This window comes from Bombyx mori, chromosome 13, assembly GCF_030269925.1.
Source record: "Bombyx mori chromosome 13, ASM3026992v2".
In the NCBI taxonomy this organism is placed as follows: Eukaryota; Metazoa; Arthropoda; class Insecta; order Lepidoptera; family Bombycidae; genus Bombyx; species Bombyx mori.
The window spans coordinates 6,385,150-6,412,123 of NC_085119.1; the positions used below are offsets into that span (position 1 = coordinate 6,385,150).

General features: G+C 39.5%; 1 long non-coding RNA gene across 1 annotated transcript; it reads left to right on the forward strand.

The window, feature by feature from the left end:
• The first annotated feature begins 20,317 nt into the window (after positions 1-20,317).
• Positions 20,318-21,232, forward strand: LOC134199922 (uncharacterized). Its single transcript, XR_009974588.1, has 2 exons — positions 20,318-20,579; positions 20,967-21,232. It is a non-coding gene; the product is annotated as an uncharacterized LOC134199922 (long non-coding RNA).
• The last annotated feature ends 5,742 nt before the right edge of the window (positions 21,233-26,974 follow it).

A 26,974-nucleotide genomic window follows, 5' to 3' on the forward strand; every position in this document is an offset into this window, starting at 1 on the left:
AAAAAACAATAAAACTGAATCTGGATTATAAACACGAAACTTTATGTATTTAACAAACAGTTCGAACTTCAAACCGTTAGCCTCGACATGTAGCCGCAAATCTAACCACAATGTTGAGGAAACGCGTTTGTACTTGTAAACGGAACGTGAGCACGTAAAGTGCAAACTGGAGCACGAGACGAGGTACGCTCGACGACGGAAGTTATTTGCTCAGGTTGACCTACCATCGCCACCGCACCGACTTCCGCACTTCGCACTCAAACAGAAATCACGAGATATGAACATGTCTATACAAGTCACAAAAATAATATGCATACACGTAGTACGTATAGCATTACGGTTTTTTTCAGTCCATAGAGTTAGGCGGTTAAGATCCGCATTCAAAGAGAAACCACTAGATATGAACATGTACCTACAAGCCACATAAATAATATACATCCATACATACCGTACTTTGGTTAGTATTTCGGTTTTTAGTGATATATTTAGGCGATTAGAATAGACCACGAAAACCGTAAAGTATTCGAAGCATCGAAACAAAATAACGTAATAACAACAAAAAATACGAGATTAAACCGTAAAAATAGTTTTAGTAGGAAGATAAAGTAATTTCAGACTTTTTTGACGTTAACTTTAGCATGTTATTAATCTTTTGATTATTTTAATTATAAAATAAAATCAATTTGTATTAATACATTTTAATCATTTCAATCTATATATTTAATACGTGAAGCAAAAACTTTGTATCCCTTTTTACGAAAATTGCGCGGACGGAGGAGTATGAAATTTTCCACACTTATAGAGAATATAGAGAAGAAGTGCACAATGCTAATATTTTTTTAAAATAATGCATAAAAGATACATTAAATCAATACAGAAAAGACTACACACACTACATACCATGTATTTGACGCACACACGCATGCATACTATTTATTGTCAAACTTTTGTTCTTGTCGTCTGTGGTCAAATTGAGAATAGAATATGGTTTGTCTTTGTTAATATTTTTTATAGTATAGTCTTGGCGAGATTTGTGATTATAGAAGTATAAAATACAATCATAATAGTGTACAAACTTACAATTCCCATTAATTATAGTCGAATTTCGACTACTGCGGGACCTCTAGTAATTTTGAATAATTTGCATGAATTTCTTATAATGTAATAATAATACTGATGGTAGGACGTCTTGTGAGTCCGCACGTGTAGGTACCACCACTCTGCCTATTACTACCGTGAAACAATAGTGCGTTTCGGTTTGAACAGTCGTTGTACTGTAAAAACTGAGACCTTAGAACACATTCTTTAAGATGGATGGAGACCATTTTGTTGTAGATGTCCATGGGCTGCGATAACCACTTAAAGCCAGGTGTGCCTTAAGTTCATCGACCCATCTTAGCAATAAAAAAAAGTAACAATCTGTACTCAAATACATCGTGAAGTAAACTCAAACGGCACATAAATACGGCACACAGAAAATCTCATAATATTGAAGCATCGAGTATTTTTCATATTTCTTCGTATCAATCGAGAACGGTCTCATCTTTTTTCAACTCAATAAATACTGGATTGGGATTATCATTCAAGAAAGATAAGACCGATATTACTGCTTCCGATAAATTGCGAGCTTTGTTGTGCTTCGTTTATTTCGCAAATAACATATTTAAATTTGTAATAATACGTTTGCTTAACTTTATCAAGAAAACGTTTAAAATGCCTTATTCGAATGAAATTAAATTACAATTTACTTTTTGTAGAGACACGTACGTTAAGTATGTTTCTCGAGTGTCTCAGTTGGTTTTGTGTAGTGTTTAGTGTTCACTATATCGGTATGTATGATAGAGAATGTAGAGCGGTGGGTTTTGAGACTTCCGTGTATCCAGATGGTGGCGGGACCTCTTCCGAGTCCGCACAAGTAGGTACCAGCACCCCGCCTATTTCTGCCGTGAAGCAGTAATGCGCTTTGGTTTCAAGGGTGGGGCAGCCGTTGTAACTATACTGAGACCATAGAACTTATATTTCAAGGTGGGTGGCGCATTTACGTTGCAGATGTCTATGGGTACCAGTAACCACTTAACACCTGGTGGGCTGTGAGCTCGTCCACCCATCAAGCAATTAAATAAAATAAAAAAACAATAATAATCAATTTTACCTTAAAAATTATCCCCGTTGTATCCTCCGACAGTTTCCCGCGTGAAATAAAACTGGACACAATTTAATGAAATTCGAACTTAGTGGTCACCGGTGCTCACAAAACCAGTAACGCGAGGACCACATCCAACGGCTGCCTACAGCTGGGGCCTATTTGAAAATCTCGTTTGAAGAATAAAATGTCATAGCGTTCGGTAAATACACGGAAGGAGACTTCATTTAAGAGTCAGCTGATGATGCATGACAAAAAAATCTTTAAAAAATTACTGTGAAAAGGGAAGTAGTTCTAAATAGTATAGAAGATATAGAGTACTCTGACAGCGGACGATGTCATAGTAAAAAGAAGATAACGTGATGGTTTTAAACAATTCAGAGCACTCCCTATAGTTTAAAAGTAGTAGAATATGTTTTCTCTCTACTCTTGCTAGCCCGTAGCCTAATACTTACATCATAAAAACGATGTAGAGAAGTTAAATATAATTTCAGACGCCACTCACATAACTTCGAAAACTACGAAATGGTCATTCTCACGCTCTAAATATTTTTACGTGTGATTCCAAAGATGAGTTTTCTCTTTGTGGCGGCCTTTCTGGGTGACAATAATGAGAAGTGGCAGCTTCAAACCCTGCATGCATCTACATGCGACTGGCACAGTGCAATTACATCGAGTGCTACGAGAACGCTACGAGATTGATTGAGCGCTACGAATGACCGTTTTTGAAAGTTCAATTCTACGTATTCTGGCAGGTCGTTCAGTCATTGAAATAAAAAATGTTTATTTCGCAATTCTAATGCTGACGAAATTAAAAAGTACTTATAACTATATAACACTTTTTCTATTTCATTTACTAGGAATAATAATAAATAGGAATTGTAAGTTGAAATAAACATGGCGTTGCTCTGAAAACAAAGGTTTTATTATTTTAATAACTTAAAACGTACACAACATTAACAAACAGTACAATCACATTGCAAACCTATAATAGGTATCTCACCTGAAAACAAAGAAACGACATTCAAAGTCCACCACTCTCAATTCTTTATAATAATTATCTAATTTAATTGAGTAACAATATGCCAGAACATGACAGATGTCAACCCTTCAATATCAATGCATGTCACCATTATCGACAGCGCCATCTATATGATTACATAGGAGCTATAGAGCGCTGTACAAATGTACTATAAAGAAATATAGTTTCTTTACAACTATATATATAAATTAGTAGCTAAGTGATTGCGTGAATATTTTTTTCTAATGAATTGTTTTTTTAAATTACTTTCTCATATCTCTCCTAGTAACCTCGAGGGGTTATACTACGATCATCTAATGTGTAGGCGAGCTCGCGGGGCTCAACCAGGCGAACTTACTAACATTAGCCCTAGCAAGAGCAGTAGGTACTTCGCTGAATCTACCACCGGAACGGAATCGCGACCCACTCAGAAGATCCGAAACTCAGTGCGTTGTGTCTGTGAGTTAATAGCACCCTTTTATTAGTTTGCCCACTTACTTTTGTCTATGTAAGTATCGTATCTTGAATCTGTTTATGTAACGGAATTTTTGCCAACATCAAGACATCCGATTAAGTGGACAATTTGCACACGTATCAAGGACCGATGACAATACAATAACTTGTATTACTTTAACATAATATCCTGATCAACGTCACAGTGAAGCGTATTTTTTAAAAAAAAACTTTTTAAAATTTTTAAATTTAAACAATATTTGACAATATACTTTACAAATAGCAAAATTTATGTCTGTATTTTGAATTTAGATTTTCGTTTATCAAGGTCGTAGAACGGGTTCAGACGTATGTACATACATAATAATATTTGTGTCTACGAATAATTCTATTCCGAACATTCATATTTTCGACACATTTACACCGAAAAACAAATATGGATCGTCATCCATAACGATGAGGCGACGTGACACCCAAAGGTAGATATCGTGAGCATCTTCCATTTGTGAGGATTGAAAAATGTTTGTTGAATAAACATAGCGGTGGTTTGTTGAGCCGCGAGATGGGCCCGGCAATGATGGTGATTTAAAGGAGACATGCCGAATCTACTCACTAGGCGATTCCCCTACTACGGAAATGAAATAATCTGCTAAATGTATATTTATCAAGGAAACATATATTATGTATTTAACTCTGGTCTTAAAGCCTAAATGCTGATTTTACTTAAGCTTACTTAATCTGATTACTTAAGCTGAATTTATTTAAGCTTACTTAATCCATTCTACTGGTGTTTGTTCATATTATAAACTCAGACTAACTGCATCTGCGGTATGTGCCGACAGTAACAGACAGAATGGTTTAAATTTCTGCCGTGATCGGTTATACATACCAGTTTAAAGCAGTTCTAATGTAATTAGAACATACTCCACGTTATTTCAGATTCTCCTGATCCACTAACAGTGCTTTTAGGTACCCCAAGCACCGGTCATCGTTCTTGTCGAATCCGTCGTTTGCGACGAAGGGCTCGGCGAGTAAATTAACCCACAGTAACCACAGACAAACTCACAACTCAGTGGGAGTTTCTCACCGGATCTTTTCAGTGGGTCGCGTTTCCGATCCGGTGGTAGATTCTGCGAAGCACTGCTCTTGCTTAGGTTAGTGTTAGTCACGTCGTCAGGTTTGGACCTATATTAGATATAGTGTAAATAAGATTAGATTTATTTAAATAAATTGTCGCATAGATCGATGTCTAGCGTTATAAGAATTAATAAAGTAAAAAATGTGTTTTCTTATGTTCCAAATGATTATATAAATAACACTGCGTCTAAATTTTTTAAAGCGTGAAAATTTTTACAATAAAAAATGTCTCGATTAAATCTGATAGGCAACGAAACTATACTTTCGGATCGAGTGTCCGTAGTACTGTCACCGTTCAGTAAAAGTCTCTCGCCACACATCACACTTGGAAATGTTAGGATTGTATTTTGTATCGCTTTTAGTTGGCGATATCTCGTATTTTAGATCACACTCGCTACAATAATCTCAGATAGGCAGACGACCCCCACAGACATGGTAGTGAGAGTCGTGAAAGCCTTTCTGTTAGCTTCAAATCTCAATTATATCACTCTTGAAACTAGAGCGTATGATTGCATTGCTCCAGAAACTTGTAAGATGCCGATGCATTGCGGTTTCTGACTCTGCAAAATATGCACGAAGCACGTTGCAGTTTGAAGCCGTTTCATTATACGACGCAGACTCACCCCTCATGTCTCAAAGTGAGTAACGCAATTCAGGATGTGATGTCTATCTGCTCCGGTAGCCTCTTCAGCACCAAGTAGGTTATCTCGCTCATTTGTGTATACAATAAAAAAGTAAGAAAGAGACAGATAATTGAAGAGATTACCTATGTTCCATTATGGATATAGTGAGAAATATAACAGCAGTCGCCGGTGACCCATATACTAATGATATGATACCATCAAATTTTACTTCATTATGTATTTCGAAGATGTTCTTGAAAATTATGTATTTTATATAGAGATACTAAGATAATAAAGCCATACATAATGATATTTAAGGGTATAACCAGTCGTGGGTATGATTGAAAACATATGCGCACGTAAACATTGTCTGTACAATATTCGATTTGATTCAACGCTAATTTTAATATGATGACAGAAAAAAAAGAGATTAAACGTAATGTAATATTTTATGCTGAATTAGCTTAACGTGTCGCTATTTATAAAGTTTCATAAAGAACTTTCTTAGAAAATACTCGGTATTGTTACAGGAAAGATATTCCCTAGGGAATATTTGATACTCATACCTTTTCTGTTTTAAGTTTTAAAATTAAACAATAAACCTTTCGATTTACTTCTTATATGTTGTAATTAATTAAATATTAAATTAAATTATTAAAATTTCAATAATAAAAATTAAATTCGAAAACCAAAATGGACTTCATAAACCACTTTGTACCGTGACTATTTTACGATACATTTCTAAAAGTTCGTCACATAGATACAATTGGAGTCCGAATGGGAATGGCATTGCGTGTAAATGAAAAGGATTTCCTTAATCGACCGACATCGCGCAATACCAGGGAATCCTATTAGGCGAGAGGCTTCGACCAAAGCCGACCAGTGTCGGAGCAATCAGCCACGGCCTTGGGGATCACTTCATTTGGCAACTATTGTTCTATGCTGCAACGAAACGAAGTTTGCATTCTTGATATGTATGTACATACGTTGAAATCTGTTTAGTTTAAAATATATAAAAATACATGAAAGTAAATTTAACATGAAAACAGTATCAATTTCGAATTCGCAACTTCTAAAAATTAAATGTTCCAGGTGTTTCGGAAATAATACCTATATATTTTTTTTTTTTTTCTTTCAAACACATTGTTTGCCGTCCAGTCGTGACAGTGAGTGTGTTTAGGTACTATAGATACAAACCACATAATAGATTTTAAGGACCACTTAAAATATTAAAAAAACTGCAAAACTGTCTCGATTCTATGATACCATACATACTTACGCAGAGGTGAGACCGCTTGGATCATGTACATACACTCTGATCTTGAAACCCTATGAGTTATAAAGGAATTTTGCAATAAATAAATTTAACTCATAAGAAATCTTGTGGAAAGTTCCGCTTGAGATGGTTTACTTTCGAGGATTTTTGTATTTGCGATGGCGCATGCGTGAGGCTTCAGAGTTCTGAGGAGGCTGTGGAGTTAACTCCTAACGAAACCTTCACCGTGTCTGCCGCACGCCAACCGCGGCGCCACATACGCGCAAAATGAAAACAAACTAAATAAAAGTTTTCATAAATTTGTTCTATCAAAATGTTAGCTTTGGGTGTTTTTCTACTGCTGTTTAGGTAAGTAACTTTCAAGCGATTATCATATTGTAAATACAGACTTGTTATTACTACATTAACTATCATATAAAATACGAATTAATTATTCAAATTTAAAATTGAAATTATTATAGGCTTTAAAACGTAAAATAACAATATATTTTAAATATTATTTTAGGACGTAAATCTCAGGTATTGTTACGGGGTTGTTTTGCATGAAAATGCTAGTAGTTGTTCCAAGAAAGAATCTACGAAATGTTAATTGTATTCCTTGACAAAAGACCCTCGTCAAGATCATGGAATTCCTTAATTTAAAATAATGTAACACGTAAGGTTTACTTAACTTTTACAATTGGATTTTTGTAACCGAAATTCATTCTCGATTTATTTAGTAACCGTACATACGACTAGATAATATAATATGTATTATCACCTCTTATCGTACATATGAGTAAACATAATATATAATATCACCGCTGATCTATCTTTTTCCTTTAAGTAAATATAAAGAAGCTCATGGAAAAGAGTAAGCTACTAATTTGAGATAAAATAAATAAAATCTAGTATCTTTACTTCGTCTTAATGGAAACGATGGCAATCTAAATCTCTGCCGTCAATATAAAATAGATTTTACTAATATTTAACAACTTGCGTTTCTGATCGTGAATAAAAAACGTGTGTAGACAAATCTATGCGATACTACTTATCATAAAATAATATGAAGGTCACTAAATCAGTTTTTTTTTAAAGAATAGAATATGATATGGTCTTTCGCCTATAGGCTGTTTAGAGTTACGCGACAAAAACTGAGTGAAGAATATTTTAGCGTGCGTTTCTCCAATATGTACTTCTCATTGATGATGATAGACTTTTTTTATTGCTTAGATGGGTAGACGAGCTCACAGCTCACCTGGTGTTAAGTGGTTACTGGAGCCCATACATCCACAACGTGAATGCGTTGTTGAGTACGTACTTCATTAGAAAAATTTGTACCCGCCTGAGATTCGAACACTGGTGCATCGTTCAACACGAATGCACCTGACGTCTTATCCGTTAGGCCATGACGACTTCATGGTCTAAACAAGATGTAAGGCAGGAATGCATTATTGCTGTATGACAAAAATAATAATGGCAATATCCGATTATACGAGCCAAGTTCACAGATCGACCGCTGCTAACCGAACCTTCAGACATTTAGTATCCACTCCCGTGCCTTTTTAATACCAATAACAGTTACCTAATAATAAATTTTGATGTTTTCATTTCCGCATACCACTCAGCATGCTTTTGTAAACTGACCGTCCAATAAAAATTGTACTGTTGTAGCTTTTTCGGCACATTATTTCTTCAAATTTTTCATGTATTGCTTTCATAAAATAATAAATATTTTAAAAACACAAATTTTATTCAGAGTGTGAATAACTTTGTTTTTTATTGGGGAAGCAGGGGGGAATATTCTGTGCCCGTAGAGTTAAGCATAGTGTAGCAACATCCTACATACTTTTTTTGCAACGCAGTATCGTGTTCAGGATTGAAAATCGAAATAGCCGCTTTTACAATTTAATTGAAAATCATAACTTCATATTGTAATCCTTTCCGTAATGCGTAACAGTACCTCACTGAGGTACGATCATCAATGAAGTTAAAAAATAATATTAAAACATCGTCTAAAACGGCAATTATTGTTGCGATTAATCTGTCTGCCCGAGATAACAGAAGCCTGGTCTATATTTGGCAACGTTGTTCAAAGTCAGGTGTTTGCATTAGAAGCGATTAACGTACCCGCTCTGAACTTAATGTCGTTTAAACTTTTAATTGCTTCTTATTTAACTATAAACCGTCCTATTTGTGTATTGTCATCTCGGTTTAGTCCCGTAAACAATTTTGATTTGAGTTGTGTTTAGATTAGAATGAGTTTTCGTAAATTAGTCGATTCTGTTCGTATATTGTTTGTTCGTGATGTAATTTAACATGATTAATAGCGTTAAGGAAACCAGATAATAAGGATTATCAGATATTTTTATCCTCATTTAATTAATGGAATGTATGAACAAACAAATGTGTAGGAGATGTATGGAAATGGTAGTGCAAGGTAGAGGGGAAAGAGATCGACCGAAGAAGACATGGATGGAGTGTGTGAATGACGATATGAGAGAGAGAGAAGTGAGTGTTGAGATGACGGCTGATAGAAAAGAATGGAAGAGAAAAATTAGCTGTGCCGACCCCACCTAGTGGGATAAGGTGGAGAAAAAGAAGAGTATGAACAAACAAATAGTTCATCCGATAGGTGTCTACCTGAAAATGGTGTAATCGATGATGCTACACAGATCTCCCGTACGGAGTCAGTCCCTAATCGTGAGGGTGACGATGCTGCTACTACGTATTTGGACGGACGCATTATTTCGGGTCATATTCTATTTCCGTGATTACAGCATCACAGAAGCAGGTTGCGGGCTGTGAGAGGGAGCACTTTTCTTTGTAGGTACCAATCAGTTATCGTTTATCTAGGGACTGGGATGGGCCCCGACTCAAACAGATTCTGACTCAGCTACGTATCTCGAGGGAATAAGTCGAGGGCGCCATCTTACTTGTATTCGTATAGCACACCGACCGAAATGTCCGGTGGATGCAATGCTAGAAATAGATCTCATAGAAAAAATCTTCTGAAACTACTCCTATAATCTATATATATGTATATATAAATGTTCGTTAGTCTCGCTAAAATTCGAGAACGGCCGGACCGATTAGGCTAATTTTGCTCTTGGCTTTGTGGAAGACAAATAATTCAAGAAGAAAAGGTTTAAAAGGTAGATAAATGAATGAAAATGTTCAAAATTAAATAAAAATAACAATTTTGTGTTTCCTTTTATGTGTCTCGCGTCGGACGGATTCCTTTTGTTTGTTTTGAGTTTATTTTATACAAAAGTTTAGGTCTTTTATTTATCGATTGAGACACTACGAAGTCTGCCGGGTCATCTAGTTTATAATATAAACTAAAAAAAAACGAATTTCTTCATCCGTGCACACCTTCGAATAATTTAATACATCACTATATATTAAAATTATATACTATTAGTTACTACTTAGTAAGTTACTATTAGTTTACCATAGTTACTATTTAGTAACTATGATAAACTTTCACAACAAAACCATTACGTCTAGTTATTTCAAGCACGTGCTCTTTGTATAAGAGCACGTTACAAATATTCGGCGTTTCCTCACAGTACTAAAGACATACCAGACTCGACCACTGAAACCCTTCTTAGGATCTCGTTTGTAAATACATAAACACACTCTTTTATACTTACTGAAATTATTTTGGAATGCTGTTCTAAGAATCGTGTTTTCTGTTTTTATTTTTTTCGATTACATTTTATTGAAACTAGTAACGAAAAACAATTATCTGTATGAACCTACGCGAATTGGTGTCCATCCGAAAAAATACCGGTGTTCAAATCCAAGTTACTAATTTTCTAAGGAAATATTAACTTGTCGTATAAATATTAACGTGTCCACGAAAGATTTTTGCGATGAAGAAATATTATTGTGTAATCAATGAATTTGAATTAAGAATATTTATAAATTTGCCTAATTGTTGGTAGTAATGTGCATCAAATCTCCGCTAGAGTACCACCATCCTGAGCATAAGTTCAGGCTGGAAGGGTGTAATAGCCTTCTTCCATTGCAATTTAAACTTTGTCCTAATATTTCATGGTGGGTGGTGGCATTGATTTTGCGCCGTCTATGGGCTTCCATAACCTCTTATAGACCGTGAACTGTTTCATTCGTCTTCCAATAAAAGGTAGTTTTTTTTTTAATATAGATGATTTATGAATTATAATTTGTTACAATAATGAAAATCGAACTCACAACGCGTCTTTCATTAAGGATGATACAAACGATCCTACGCAATAGCCTATCAGTGTGTTCATTAAATCATTAACCGCTAAAAGGAGTTGTGGGTAAAATGATTACTGTTCAGACAAATGGATCCTCTCGGGAGGGAGCCCTAACTCGATCACGTTCCCTTTGTCACACTCGAATGTTTGAATCTTAATTAAATGAAACAAACATTACTTTGCGAATGCAGAATTCTATCAAGTCAGCATTGAGGTCTTCTATCGCTTACAAATTGCCATTTAGGTGTGTATTGATATAATTAATAAATGGGTTTTTAATTTAATTCAGTTTTCTTAAATCGGGTTGTATTTTTTTTTATTGCCCTTGTAGGCAGGCGATCATACGGCCCACCTGATGGTGAGTGATTACCGGCGCCCATGGACTTCAGCAATGCCAGGGGCAGAGCCAAGCCGCTGCCTACCGAAATTGTATATTTGTTATAATTATGTGGTAGGCTTGACGTTAACGGGCGACGATAACCACTCACCATCAGTTGAGCCGTGTGCTCGTCTGCCTAAAAAGGCAATAAAAAAATCCATACTATAATATTAAACAGTGAATTTGTTTGTTTATTACACTTTCACGTATCAAGTAATGAATCAATTATCATAAAATTTTGCCTACATGTCAAAAGTACACACACAGGATAATGGTATTTTTCATTCAGAAAAAAGTACTAGTTAACTGAAGATTTGCTTCTCTACGTCAACGACAGCGAATCCACGTATACAAAGCTGCTCAAATGAATATAATTAACTGGAACAAAACAGTTGTACACCATCTTTTAATATATTAGTCAGGCGATTTTTTTTTTTATTTTTTTTTGTGGATTTTTATGAACTTATGGTGTAGTATTAGTGTTAAAATATTAACAACAGTCAACATTTTTTTTAAATTTCTAAAAAGTGGAAAATGGGAATTCTTGATATTTGAGACGGTACTTTACGCATATAAAATGGTAGATCTATTAGAACGGTAGGGCTTATTCTCTTACGCGTAATGCGTCGTCTATTCTGTGACAAGGCGATATGATCGTAATGTTTTGTAGAACAATTGTTTTCGAACATTACTTTAAATGAAGACGTTACTTCTAAGACACTGAAGCTTACTGGTGGTCGGTGGTATTTTTGCCGTGAAGCAGTAATGCGTTTCGGTTTGAAGGGTGGGGCAGCCGTTGTAACTATACTGAACTCCTACCTTAGAACTCATATCTTAAAGTGGGTGGCGGCTTTTACGTTGTAGATGTCTATGGGCTCCGGTAACCACTTAACACCATGTGGGCGTTAGATTGTTCACCCATTTATGCAATAAAAAATAAATAAATAAAAAGTTGCAAGAAATAGCGTGCGTCTTTTTTTTTATTGCTTACAAGGATGGACGAGCTCACAGGTCACCCGGTGTGGTTACCAGAGCCCATGGACATCTACATCTAGAAACAGGCAGCTTGTCTAGACGATAGCGCTCGTTCCGATTAACAAGTTAAATATTTAGAACAGTTTTCTTCGACGCTAAATTAACTGTTTATAAATCATTTATTTTATTTATACTTATTGTACACACAAAGAAAATACAATAAAAACAGATTTAAAGAATGTCTAAATACTATGTACAAAGGCGAGCTTAACTCATTCATGAGTTTTCTTCCAGCAAACCATTAGCAGAGTGAAATACGATGTATAAGAGGGGAATAGTGTACAATATAAAAGCTATTAAAGCATGATTTTTAAACTAAGCTTTAAAAAAAAAACTGATATAAAATGAAAAATACATATAAATGAACATACATAAAACAATAACTTAAATACAATTAAAGTGACAGGAAATGTTTTCATTATACATAGACACTAAGCTTATTTCACTATGAGGAATCAAGAAATCTTGCAATGATTTAACTAAGCGTGTTACGATGTCACCAGGCGTGTACCGAATGTCGCTTATCGGTAAGTGAATTTCCGATAGACCTTCGGCGCCGTATAACTTGTCTACATCATCCATCGCTCATGTGCTAGTTTGATGATGCGCGTCGCTCGGTGGCAGCGGACAATACGCTTGATAGATTATAAGTGCCAACGCCCACTAAGCACAGTCGATACAGAAACGTCAATACTCGAAAACGATAAAGAAAGTTGTGTATCCGCTACTATACTACTGCTATTACTACGACAGCATAAGTAAAGTGTAAAAGAATACTAATGAAAAGATTTTACTAATGTTTTTTGCACTGAACACAATAATACAGAGGTAATAGAAGTAGAGTGGATGTCTGGCTTCGATTTACATTCTGTTGATGAAATTCTAGTATCATATCTGTCACATATCTGTTGATGAAATTCTAGCTTCCTAATTCGACGAATATTTATGCGCCCTAGCGTTTGTTCAGTGACTAAATTTTTACCGTATACACGATACCTTAAGGCTAAGATTCGTTTTATACGTTAAAATTTTTCTTATGTTATTATTTTTTATTGTAAAAAGGTTTATTATTATAGTTTGAAATCTAAAACTGGTCATAATGAAACCAAAATCAGTTGTTAAAGAAAAGAAAGTATTAAACTGTTTTATTTCGGCCCGTTTATTTTATATTACCTATAGATGATGATTTATTTGTAAATGAACATTGGTTTCTGTTTATGTTATCATGAGTAAAGAAAATTATAAATAGCTTATAATTATAAATAACTTAAAATTTCAATACATATGTATACTCGTAAAAGATATGGTTAATAATTTTTATCATTACAGGTACCTACAAAGTCAGATATATTTTAAGCTTTCAAATTGTATTTGTCCCGTTCTTAAAAAGCACAAATTTTACAAATAATTATTTATTATTTAATACAATATGTACGCCTTATAATATAGAACGTATACAATAAAGTGTGAATAAATAACACAAAATTTGATGCTAAAAAATTCAGTGGACGATGTCACTAATCTCGGCTCATATAAACTTGCGTCTCTCCTAACTTAATAATATGATAGAAAACCCTAAACTAACATACTTTGTGATGTAAATTTTTTACTCGAGTTACATGTCATATTAAATTTTTTTCATAGAATTTTTGCTCGCAAGATTAAAATAACATTTTTATTACGAAATTTATTAGACAAAAATTGTATTATCAAGAGTATGTTTTAAAGTTACTTAATCCGAGACACTGCTTTTAAGCACTTACCTTCCTATCTTGCTCCGTCATCCGTCCACGGTAGTGGGTATAAACAACTCACCCATTTCTGCCGCAAACCAACTAATGGAGTACCGGCTCAGGCTTCTAAACAGCTACGTTCAAATAAAACTTAAAATAATATTTTAATTTTATCCCGATGATCCTGTTCAGGATATTAAGCCAAAGTAAAGTTTACTTTACAAAATCGTTCAACTCAATTTTCACCAACTTGATGATTGAAATAACTGTATTATCATCCGTACTTGATACATCGGCTAATTCTAGTTTTCAGGTTAATCGTAAGTCTTCAAGTTGGTGAAAATTAAATTGAACGATTTTGTTATATATACTTATAGATAAGTATTGTTTATAGATCAAGCTAGTAAAAGCGTTTTAAAAATATATTATTCCGCAGCAATAGTAAATAGTAATAGTAATATTAAATACAATTTATTCAATTTTTAAAACAAACTATATTTTAATGGTTCTTTTGTATTTAATTTACATTAAATTAATTATTTCATAAAATATACACGTGACACTTTTATTGCACAAAAAACGTACATACACATAGATATTTCTCATACCACACCCACATTATCTACAAACTACACTACATTAACTGCAATACTAACACAATAACTTTAATCTTACCACTGAACCCGAAAATATTCCAATAAAATATGGCGCTCATCAGAAGATGCTCAACGAGCCCACAAAGGGTCTTTCTATTGGGAGGTAAAGGTAAAGAACTCGTAAAAAATCACAAGTACAATACAAAGGTGTTGAGCAATAGGAAATGTTATTTTCGAATGACACTTGAAGTCCCAGATACGCATTCCGGTCAATACCTAAAAGCATAAAGGTCTAATTGAATCTCTTCAGTTCGTTCGTCCCTTTGGAGGTTTTAGTTTAAAAACGAGGCTCATTTTTAACTGCTTAGACTGGATTGAAAGCCAATCGACAGCTCTATCGATCGGCTTGATCGAGTGGTTTGTCACACTGAATACTGTATATCTCGAGGCTGGAGTTCGATTTCTAACGGAGTCAGTATTTTTGTGAATGATTAAGGTTTTTGGGTTTGCGTGTTTCCAGCACTTTGCACGCTTTGTATAATTTCAGTTTATTTTTATTAGATCACAGTAAGTTTTAAGAAATATTTCCGACCAGAAAACATACAGTGTGTTGCATTTTTGTGATAAATTATCCGTCTTATTTTTTTTATTTCCATAACTTTTCATAATGAGTTGCACTTGTTTACGGAAATTTCAAATTCGAAATTTCGCGACCTACATACCATGTGTAGGTGTATACTACAATAACCGTGTTATTGATTACAAATGTTTTTATAAAATTAATATCGATCGTAATAGCTGTACATATTTTGTGATATGGTCCCGTCGTCAAATAGCTCAGCATCGGATGTTTTAAGACAAATTTTTAGGATCTATACTTAAATGCCGCATGTCGAATATTTAAAGACGAGGTTCTACTATGGACCGATGATAACGAAGGAATACATAGTACAGAGAGGATCGCGTACCTTGTGACAATCAAATGCGCACACTACATTCATATAATGTGATCACGAAAATTTAGACCTCATATTGGCTGTTAGATTGTAACATGCACATGCCTGTATTTCAGATCGGGTAGTCTTAGTGCTAAGCGACTTTTCATAGTTCGCCGCCAATCAAAAGTATAAACCTAGTTCGCATCGTTGTAAAAAAAAATTGTATAAAGGTCACTTGGATTCTTGTAACCGTCTGACAAATCTATTTCAACAGTAGTGGGTCGCAGATGTTGTATAATTTATATTCATGTAGTAGAACCCGACACTATTACTCAAATGTACCCAAGCCCTAATGTTATGCACGCTATCCGCTCAATTTCAGATCTAATTCTGATTCTAATTGGTTTTAGTAAATTGAAACGGCATGGCGTTTCACATCCGTGCAGGATTAAATTAGGTTAAGATTTATTTATTATATAAATTTAAAAATTTACTAACAAACATAAGTAAATTAAACTCGTTGTGGCGCCTAAATTGGACGCCCAGAGCACTGGAACACGCAGGCAGGTACTAATGTTACTACTACATACTAAATAAATATTCACGACTTCTTTCCACAATGAAGAAATAACATCCTGTAATACAAATCAAACCCGCAAAATTTTATTTGTGTAATATATGTATATTATATTCAGAATCCTTGGTACGTGTGCAAATTTTAAAGTCTTGAAGTTGCCAAAAATTACGTAGTGAAGTACCAAAGTACCAAAAAGTGCAAAAATTACATACAAACTAACAAAATCGTATTAAAAATTAAATTTGCTTTGAATTCTCAGTAATAAAATCTGTTATTTCTTAATAAAATAGGTTGGCAAAAAAAGGGTTGTTATCATTTGATGAAGTAAAGGTAAATTGAGTAGACACTCATCCTTAGTATACGCAACTAATCCGATCGAATTGAGGACCGACTATATAATAGAAGACACGTTTCCAGATTTATTTTTAGTTCAATTAACGCCTACGGCAAATAAAAAGCAACTCGATGATTCGTCTGTCTGTTTCTTTAAGTTTTTACGGAACAATTTTCCAATACTTCTGAAGCGGTTTCATAATTGAATTGTTTCAAAGTATCTTTCATTTAACAGATATCGATAGTATTATTCATAAACTTAGTAGGTACAATTTAAATATAGCTATATTGATAACTCGAATAGATTGATAATCGATAACTCGATAAATGTTTAAAATAAAAACATTTATGATTGTTTTATTTTGGAAATTTTAATTTTAAATTTTAAAATATCAATTGTCAATATTGCGTTGTGCGTAATAATGCTTAATGGAATCGGCTCCAATATCGAAATTAATCAACACTTCTACCATATTACTACAATAGATTTTGATTGATAGGATCGAATGGATTGTTAAAGAGATGCGATTGCATTGGAATTACCCTCGTAAACAGTCGTAGTCATAAAAGCGCAAATTACAACTGAGACGATTAATTAAATTGAGAAATAACTTAGTGTCAACTCAACGCGTAAATTTTTTGTATTAAGTTGATAATTTGATCAATGCTTAACTGAGACTTTATTTTGTTAAAACAACTCTGTAATCGTTGGTAATAGTGAGACAATGTGGAGTATACAAATACTGTATATACAAAGTCGTTAGTATGTATAGTGCGGTTATAAACTTTATCAACTAGTTTTATCAGGTGCGATTTTTAAGCTATTGCATAGCTTTTATTGCGGGCTTTGAGCGCGGCGACCGAATCAAGAAATTCCATAACGAAAATAAAACCTAACATCCCCCACTCCGCCTACCGTGTAGCTCGCGTTCAACGCATTCACACGTTGCGCTTGTGTAGTGTTTGTGAATAAGCGCGCGGCGTGACGTCGCACTGCATGCGCATCATGAAAATCTTCCCATCTCTCTCTCTCGCACGGTCTAGCTTATGAGTGTGAAGGGGACAGTTAATGTTTTGCTTTTGTTAATGTTTATAAATGGTCTTATTTTATTATTGTTTTAATATTAAATTATTATTAAGTTGATAAAAATGCTAGCAATAGCTTTACCGCGGCCGTCCCCGAGTGCCACACGTGTTTTTTTTCTGAGCTTTACGTCTTTTAGGGATCTACGAGTAAAATAAAATCATTCATCTAATTTTAATATATAAAGGAAGATTATTCACACAAAAATTATCTATACCGGCTTTTGAAATATTTTTTCGACAGTTAATAGCTCGTTTAAAATTACAGGCACTTTATTAAAACACTCGTGCATAGATAAAGTAATGAATTTGGTTTTATTTGTATTTACGTAAAAAAATATGTAAGACGGAAACAATCCCTATACATCATCGCTGGAATGCGAAACAGATATCCGTTCAATGCTAAATTTGTTTTATATCTTTGACTACGTGTAATACTAATAAATTCGTTTTTTGCAAGATTTTTGGTTAACAAAAAACATTTTAAGGAAATTTAATAATTAGGTTTTTGTTTCAAAGCCTTAACTTTTAAATGCAGGATAGGAACAGTGGAATATTAGGTTTCGTTAAAGGAGACCTGTATTCTGAATATGTGTAATGAATAATACGAAAAAACATGGACAATAACAGTGACGTAGTCAGATCGACCATCATTTATCATGACATGTCTTCAAAAAATTGAAATTCTTAAATTATTGATAATCGCATCACTTAAGAATGGCTCACCTGATTTGGCTGTTTTTAGACTCAAAATATTCGTAACTAGCTGACCCGGCAGACTTCGTAGTGCCTCAATCGATAAATAAAGGACCTAAACTTTTGTATAAAATAAACTTAAAACTAACAAAAGGATTTTTTCCGACGGGGGACACATCAAAAGGAAATCAAAATTGTTAATTCCGATCATTTTCATATTTATCTATCCTTTAAACCTTCTCTGGACTTCCACAAATAATTAAAGACCAAAATTAGCCAAATCGGTCCAGCCGTTCTTGAGTTTTAGCGAGACTGGTGGTAGGACCTCTTGTGAGTCCGCGCGGATGGATACCACCACCCTGCCTATTTCTGCCGTGAAGCAGTAATGCGTTTCGGTTTGAAGGGTGGGGCAGCCGTTGTAACTATACTTGAGACCTTAGAACTTATATCTCAAGGTGGGTGGCGCATTTACGTTGTAGATGTCTATGGGCTCCAGTAACCACTTAACACCAAGTGGGCTGTGAGCTCGTCCACCCATCTAAGCAATAAAAAAAAACAGCAATTCATTTTGATATATATAGATAGTTCAAACGATGGTCTGAGAAAATATTTACAATTTGGCCCGATAAGTGGCGCTGCAACCAGGTTTAAAGCAAGGCAACTTCTACAGGACCCACACTAATCAAAAAATAGCTATTACTAAAAAAAGCTTGAGGTGCTTTTTAAGCAATCAATATCATATTTACAATAATATCATCATCTAGAACCTCACGCATTTTTACAATTTAATATTTATTTATTAATCGTAAAACATATTCTACTTTTTAATTACGCGCGTTTTTTTGTTTGTTTTGAAAGCTATTATTTATTTTTTACTAAACAGTAATAACAACAGAACGAATTATCACAAAATACAACGAAAAATATTGCATACAATCAAACACGACATATAATCATCGAAGCGCTATTACAACAGATTTGAACAGATTAAAACGTTCCCAGTGACTCGAACTCCGTGATTAAGACGTCAGCAGGCCTTCAGGCTCCAATAAAGTGGTGCAAGGGCGCGACACTCATTTGACAAAGTGCCAACTATCGAACAGATGACGACAGTCAAAGTCAACAGCCACTTCTAATCGGTTATTAGAACTTAATCAAATCCTCGTGTATTATAATGTACAGCTTTCATTAACGTTTTTAATAGCAACTGATTATCTATATATATAAAAATGAATTGCTGTTCGTTAGTTTCGCTAAAACTCGAGAACGACTGGACCGATTTGGCTAGTGTTGGTCTTCAATTATTTGTAGAAGTCCAGAGAAGGCTTTAAAATATGAAAATGCTCGGAATATAAATAAAAATAACAATATTTTTTTCCCTTTTATGTGTCCCCCGTTGGACGGATTCCTTTTGTTTGTTTTAAGTTTATTTTACACAAAAGTTTAGGTCTTTTATTTATCGATTGAGGCACTACGAAGTCTGCCGGGTCAGCCATTTGATAAAAAAGAAAAAGTCATTTCTGCAGATACTAATGAAATAGTTAATTAAATAACTGTCAATTTGATTTGTAGTCATAAATAATTTAGCGGATTACAAAATTTAATAAGTATACTTCCAAATTGACTTATCAAGTAATGAAAATGGTTTATTTTAGATTGGTATTTAAGCACAGAAGAAGTTTAAGAAATTGTGAATACGTCTTTACATTATATTTATATACCAATGAATATGTTATTTGGAAAGATAATATAGGACATTTTTAAAGTATCATGTAAAAAAAGTTCTGAAATGTGAACCATAAAAACTTTTTAGATCAAATCACCGCTGATCATACGAAGCAAAGGAATTCTCGCACAAAACGTCGTTCGTCGTATTCCTGCCGATAAATTCAATATTGCTAACGAGGAAAGAATTCCAAACCTCTCTTAAAGCAAGTCCTCTATGCTCAAGATTCTCACACCTCACCGCGTTATTTGAATTCAGAACGCGACGGGCGACGTTCGAACTATGTATTTGTTTTTTTTTTTTTTTCGGTAAGTATTTGTTAAATCGTGTTAAACTGTATGTATATAAAAGAATTTGAAATATGAAGAAAAATCGACTTTCATTTTCTAATATATTTTTAAAACGCTATCACGAATATCATTTACGTTATTCGCTCATTATTTATGTGCATGTCTTTATTTAAAAGTAACTAAAAAAGAAATGGGCCGTTAATGTATTTTTATTCATATTAATATCCCGACAAAAAGCGAGTATTACAGACATTTCTCGTGTATTATCATACTATGTGATAAAATTTAATACAATGAAGTCCAATAGAACGCTTGTAAGTAAATTTATAATTTGGCAAATATTTTAAATCTCTAAAAATGCCAGAATCTAGGAAGGATTACGATGAAATTCAGAAGTGCCTGACGAAAGTCAATTTCAGAAGTAGCTGGGCGTTGCTAGATTGCAAGTTCCACCACATACATACTTCCATTTAGGTGCACACTTCATGGAATCCACAAACTAATTCAAATTCAGTTTCCTACGAAATCGACGATTTCGTACTTTCATCTAAAATATTCGTAATCGAATCACAAAGTTTGCTCTCAACTTCAAATCGTTTGATATGATTTATGGTCTACTTAGATTTCAAATAAGTTAATTATTTTATTGTCTACCATCCACATCTACAGTCGATAATGGTAATAATGACCACTATTTCCAGCTGCTGAGTTCGACTCCGTTCCGCCCCGGCGAAAACAAATAAATAAATAAAAATGGACATTGATTGTTACAATGATTCAGAGGTCAAATACGTTCTGAAAGGTTCTTATAACACTGGACCATATGAACTCGTTTGTTCATCTACAGCAATAAGCAGACAGTATCTAACGTTAATATTTCTAACTGATATTATTTTTGTATGGTGAAATGTGAAAATATGAATTTAACAAAAAAAATTTGAAGCAACAATAAATTATTATATAAAAATATTTGTGTACCATAAATGGCGGTAATAAAAACATACGATGATGAAAATTTTATTCGAATAAGCAACGCTGTAATTATATAACGTTCGTTATAATTTCTCATTACGGTAAAATCCATTTCGAAGCTCCTATGGAACGACCCAAGCCAAATAAAAAATAATTTATTCCGCTTCTCACACTTTTCAATTAATAATAATAATAATAAGCCTTTATTGCTGTTTGACTTACTAATTACTAACTTAATACATTACTTAATAATAAATTAAATTTAAGTGCAACTTATAATTATTCCGTTCGGCGTTCGGTGTGGTTTTAAAAACAGGCAAAGGCCTCCTTTAAAGATTGCCAATATTCTCGATTTTTGGCCATTCGACTCCAATGCGGGCCGGCTACACTCCTTATTTCATCTTCCCAACGTTTTGGCTGTCTTCCTTTTTTTCTACAGCCATCCCGTGGGTATCACTCTGTAATTATTTCAATTAAGATGTAAGTGTTCAAGTAAGAAAACACTTTTCAATTAAGGAGTCGTAAATATGACTTGAACGAGACACCGAAATACGAAACAAATAGCAATTGAACCTTGTACTCAATATCTACGGATAGAAAAGAAAATTTTGCTCAAACAACACTAAGTTCGACGCGAGCCTGTACAGCCAAAGATGAAAATGATGACTTAGGTACACCCTACGACCTGGGCGGGCGGGACCTGGGCGGGCCCCCCGGTGCGCACTCTGCGTGGCCGGGGGCTCCGTCTGTGGGGGAGTTTTGCTGGACTTCCACCGTGGCGCGTCCGTAGGTGGCGGATAACGGGATCCTCTGGGCGACATTCCCAGAGGTATCGTCCGATCTTTTTCGTTGCAAGGATTCTTAGGTTTAGGTCCTAGGTATAGGGTTAGGTTTAGATGTAGATTAAGGTCCTAGGTATATGATTAGGTTAGATGTAGGTTAAGGTCCTAGGTTTAGGGTTAGGTTTAGGATAGCTTAGATAGGCTTTGCAACGAAAGAGATCGGATGACGCGGACCAAAATCAGCACTAGGAGGAGTGGAAGGACTGCGCTCTCCACACTCTTCACTAAGTGAAGAGTGCTCCTTCTGGAGATCGCAGCTTCCGACGGCACTGGTTCGCCGGCCTGCCGTGAGCGGTGGCACCCTGTGCCCCGTAATCGTGGAAGTGAGTCAGCGCTGCATTTTCGCAGCTGCTGACCGCTGGTTGCTATGTCCCCGGCTTCGGCTACAGGGGAACGCCCCCCAGATATGGGGGGTACCGGTTCGCCGGCGTGGCTTCGTGGTCGCTCGTTTCGAGCGTCGGGCGGTGGTCTGCCGAGTTGCCCTGTGCACCCGGTGGGCTGCCGACCAACCCGTAATCCTCACTGAGTGGGGGGCGGTGGCCGCTGCCGCAAGGCACGGGGTCGCGAGGACGTAAACCTCTATAAAAAATACCCCAATCCCAAGCTCCGATGCCCGGCGAAGGGATGAATGGCTGGAGGGAGTCCAGTCCCGAGGGCATCACCTGATCCCAGGGGACCTCACCCCTGGTTAAATAAGAAAGGAAAAAAAAATGAACATGGACAATTGCGAAACAGTATTACCCCAGGAGGGTACCTCCCGCTCAGCGGGAGGAGAATCCCTCCGTGCCTCCGAGCAATCGGAGGCACGCTGCCCCTCGTATTCTGGGGGGGGCAACAATTGCCTAGAGGAAGGAGGCGGCAGCACGAGCCGCGAAAACGATCTATTCGTGCACCCTGAGCGTTGCGACAGTGCACTCTCACTGCGCTCGACGCGAAGCTCTGCGAGGGGCTACGCGTCGAGTGGTCGAGAGTCGCCGCTTTTGCTCCGGAATACTACCGGACGGCTCGCCAGCAGAGCCAACGCTGATGCGAAAACTCGGAGGAAGCGGAAGACGGTCAAGCGACCAGTGACTTCCGCTCCCTCCGACTCCTCGGAAATTGAACCCGCGCCCGCCAAGTTTTTGGCGGTCGAGGAAGGACCGGCGACTGTTGCGGCGTCGTCCGCCAAAGAACAGGATGTTCGGATAACCTGCGGCGGATTGGCAGCCGGCTCGCTGCGAGGCGGGAGAACCCGTTGTGGGAAGGCCGAACGAGTCAGGGAGGGAGAGGTTGAGCGGTTGTGCCGCTCCCTTATGGAGACTGAACCCACTGACCTGCACAAAATCTTCGATATCTCTCTGGATATTGTCTCCAAGGTGGCGAGCAAATCAGGCTCCTTAAAGGGCACGTACGTGCATGCCCTGAATTCCGTGGTCACTGCCATGGGTAGGCTCCTAGAGGCATTTCTCCAGCGCACGGCCACGGAGGAAACAGCTGGCCTGCGGTCGCAGCTGGAGAGCCTACAGGCTTTGTACGCCTGCGTTCAGAGTGAGAATGCAGAGCTTCGGGCGGAGAGTGTAAAGTTGCGGGAGGAGATGGCCGCAATGCGTGTGGCCATTGATGGTGTAAGGAGACAGCGGGGCAGTTCGGTTTCCCCACCACCACCGCCCCAAGTGCAAGAGGCTATAGTGGCGGAAAAAGATAAGGAGATCGAAGACCTCAAGAGGCGCCTAGCCATTCTTGAGGCTCGCACCTCTACAGTGGTGCGTGCGAGGCCACCGCTGGCACACGAGCAGCCAGCGCAGGTATCACTAACGCCTAAGACCGCGGCTGCACCGGCGCCCGCGAACGCCACTGCGGCCAAACTGGCTACACGGTCCAAGACTGCTGGGCGACGAATACCCGCCCAGCCTGCGAGGCCTCAGGCTGCTGCTTCTGTCCCGCCCCAGCCTGCGAAGGCGGGGCCTGGCAGAAGCCGCAACAATCCAAAGGGGTGTGTGAATGCCGCCCAGCCAGCGCAACACCCCCAGCCCCGTCCATTGCCTCCCGCCCCGTCCAACATGGACGCAGCCTGGACGACGGTAGTGAAGCGGGGTCGAAGGAGGGCGCAAGACGTACCTAACCCCCGTCCCGTCCCGACAGTCAAGGCTCCCCAGGTAGTGGGTCGAGCAGCAACTGAAGGGAAAAGAAAGGGAGGGCGCAAGGCAAGAAAACCGCGCGCTCCGCGGTCGGCGGCTGTCGTATTGGAGCTGCTGCCGGCTGCCAAGGAAAAGGGCCTCACCTATGGGGAGGTCATGGCCCGGGCGCGCGCTAGCGTCGACGTGGATGCTATGGGCGTGGAGGGTGGCCTCCGAGTCCGGCACACCGCCAACGGGGCCCGGTTGCTGGAGTGTCCTGGTGCCAACACCAGTGCGGCCGCGGATAAGCTAGCAACCCGGCTCCGTGAAATCCTACCGGACCCAGAAGTGGTGCGTATAGACAGGCCCGTCAAAATGGCAGAAGTCAAAGTGACGGGCCTGGATGAATGCGCCACAAAGGAGGAAGTGGCCGCTGCCATTGCATCGCAGGGCAATTGCACCCTCACGCAGGTCAGGGTGGGAGAGCTGCGAAGCTCTTACTCTGGAGCCTTCACTGCGTGGGCGCGTTGCCCTATGCAGGCGGCCACGCTCCTGGCTACGCCTCCACAAGGTCGGCCCGCCGACTCACCAGGGAGGCTGCGCGTGGGCTGGGTGATGGCCCACGTGCAGTTACAGAAGGCCCGCCCCTGGCGATGCCTCCGGTGCTTCGGCACCGGGCACGGCCTCGCCAGGTGCCCATCGGCCGTGGACCGCAGCGGGCTTTGTTTCCGCTGCGGCCAGCCAGGACACAAAGCGGTCTCCTGCGCAGCCGCCGCGCCACACTGCGTGCTATGCGACGCGGCGAAGCGGCGGGCCGATCATCGGGCTGGGGGCCCGGCCTGTCTTTCCGCCCCCTCCTCCACAAAGAGGAGGCGTGGCGGGAAAAAGAAGAAGATAGCAGAGGAAGAGCCGGCTGCGTGTAAAGCAGCCGGCCAGTCAGTTCCCGCCGCGGCCGTCGGGCCGCAAGGTGGGACGGAAGACGAGGGAGCGATGGACGTGACACCTCAATAATGGATCACGTCCATCGCTTCCTCCAAGCCAACGTGAACCACTCCGCCAGGGCGCAGGATCTCCTCGTCCACACCATGGCGGAGTGGTTCATCGACATCGCGATCGTTGCGGAGCCATACTTCGTACCTCCCGACCGGGAGGATTCCTGGGCCGGAGATGTTGATGGCTCCGTGGCGATCGTGATGCGACAGTCAGCGGCGCTACCCCCCCTTGGAATGGTGGCCAGGGGATCCGGGTACGTCGTAGTTAGGGTCAATGAAACCGTCGTGATCGGGGTGTACTTCTCTCCGAACAGGAGTCTCGCTGAGTTCGAACGGTTCCTGGGTGGGCTCGAGGCGTTGGTTCATCGCTTCGAGTCTCGCCCGGTGATACTGGCGGGGGACCTCAACGCTAAATGTACAGCGTGGGGCTCCCCCCGCACGGACTCGCGCGGCGAGTTCCTGTCGGAGTGGGCTTTCGCGACCGGTCTCTGTCTTCTGAACAGAGGTTCGGTCGCGACCTGCGTGCGGTGGAACGGGGAATCACACGTGGACGTGTCGTTCGCGTCTCCGTCCGCCGCACGCCGTGTCCGTGGCTGGCGTGTTCTCGAGGGGGCGGAGACGCTCTCGGACCATCGGTTTGTTCGATTTGAGCTCTCCGTTTCCACTTTGTTGAATGCGCCGGCCGAAGACGCCCGCGGTGAGGAGGAGCTCCCGCGTAGCGCTCCCCGATCATTCCCACGATGGGCACTGAAGCGCCTGAATAAGGTGCTCGCGGTGGAGGCGGCCACAGTGGCCGCGTGGGCGCCCATGCCCGCGCGTCTAGTGGACGTGGAGTCGGAGGCCGATTGGTTCCGGGGTACGATGCGTCGCGTCTGCGATGCTGCGATGCCCCGGGTCAGTGGCCGCGCCCCACGTGGCGGTGCGTATTGGTGGACGCCCGAGATCGCACTCCTCAGAGAGGAGTGCGTGCGGGCACGCCGCCGAAACGCCCGCCACCGCCGTCGCCGTCTTCGCGGTATGGATTTCGCGGAGGTGGCGGCCCGCTTACATGCCGACTGCCGTGAGAAGCAGGAGGCTCTGCGGCGGGCCATCGGCGAGGCCAAGTCTCAGAGCATGAAGACGCTCCTGGAGACGCTCGATCAGGATCCCTGGGGGCGCCCGTACCAGACGGTACGCAAGAAATTGCGACCGTGGGCGCTCCCGGTGACGGAGCGTCTCCAGCCTCAGCAGCTGCGGGATATTGTCTCCGGGCTATTCCCGCGGATGGAGAGGGACTTTGAGCCCCCCTTCATGGGCGTGCCGCCACGCCTTGACGCGAGCGGTGATGCCCCTGCTGAGGTGGTCCCTCCGAGCATATCGGAGCAGGAGATGCGTGCGGCCGTGTCGAGGATGCGGAGGAAAGACGCGGCCCCCGGCCCTGACGGTGTTCACGGTCGGGTTTGGGATTTGGCCTTCGGTGCCCTTGGGGACCGGCTCGTGCGGCTCTTTGAAGCCTGCCTCGAGTCGGGGCGGTTTCCAAAGCAGTGGAAGACGGGCAGACTTGTTCTGCTAAGGAAGGAGGGACGCCCTGCGGACTCACCTGCGGGGTATCGTCCCATCGTGTTGCTGGACGAGGCGGGAAAACTGCTCGAGCGAGTGGTGGCCGCCCGCATCGTCCAGCACCTGACGGGAGTGGGTCCTGATCTGTCAGCGGAGCAGTTCGGATTCAGGGAGGGCCGCTCGACCATTGACGCGGTGATGCGCGTGCGCGCCCTCTCTGATGAGGCTGTCAGCCGGGGCGGGGTTGCACTGGCGGTGTCCCTGGACA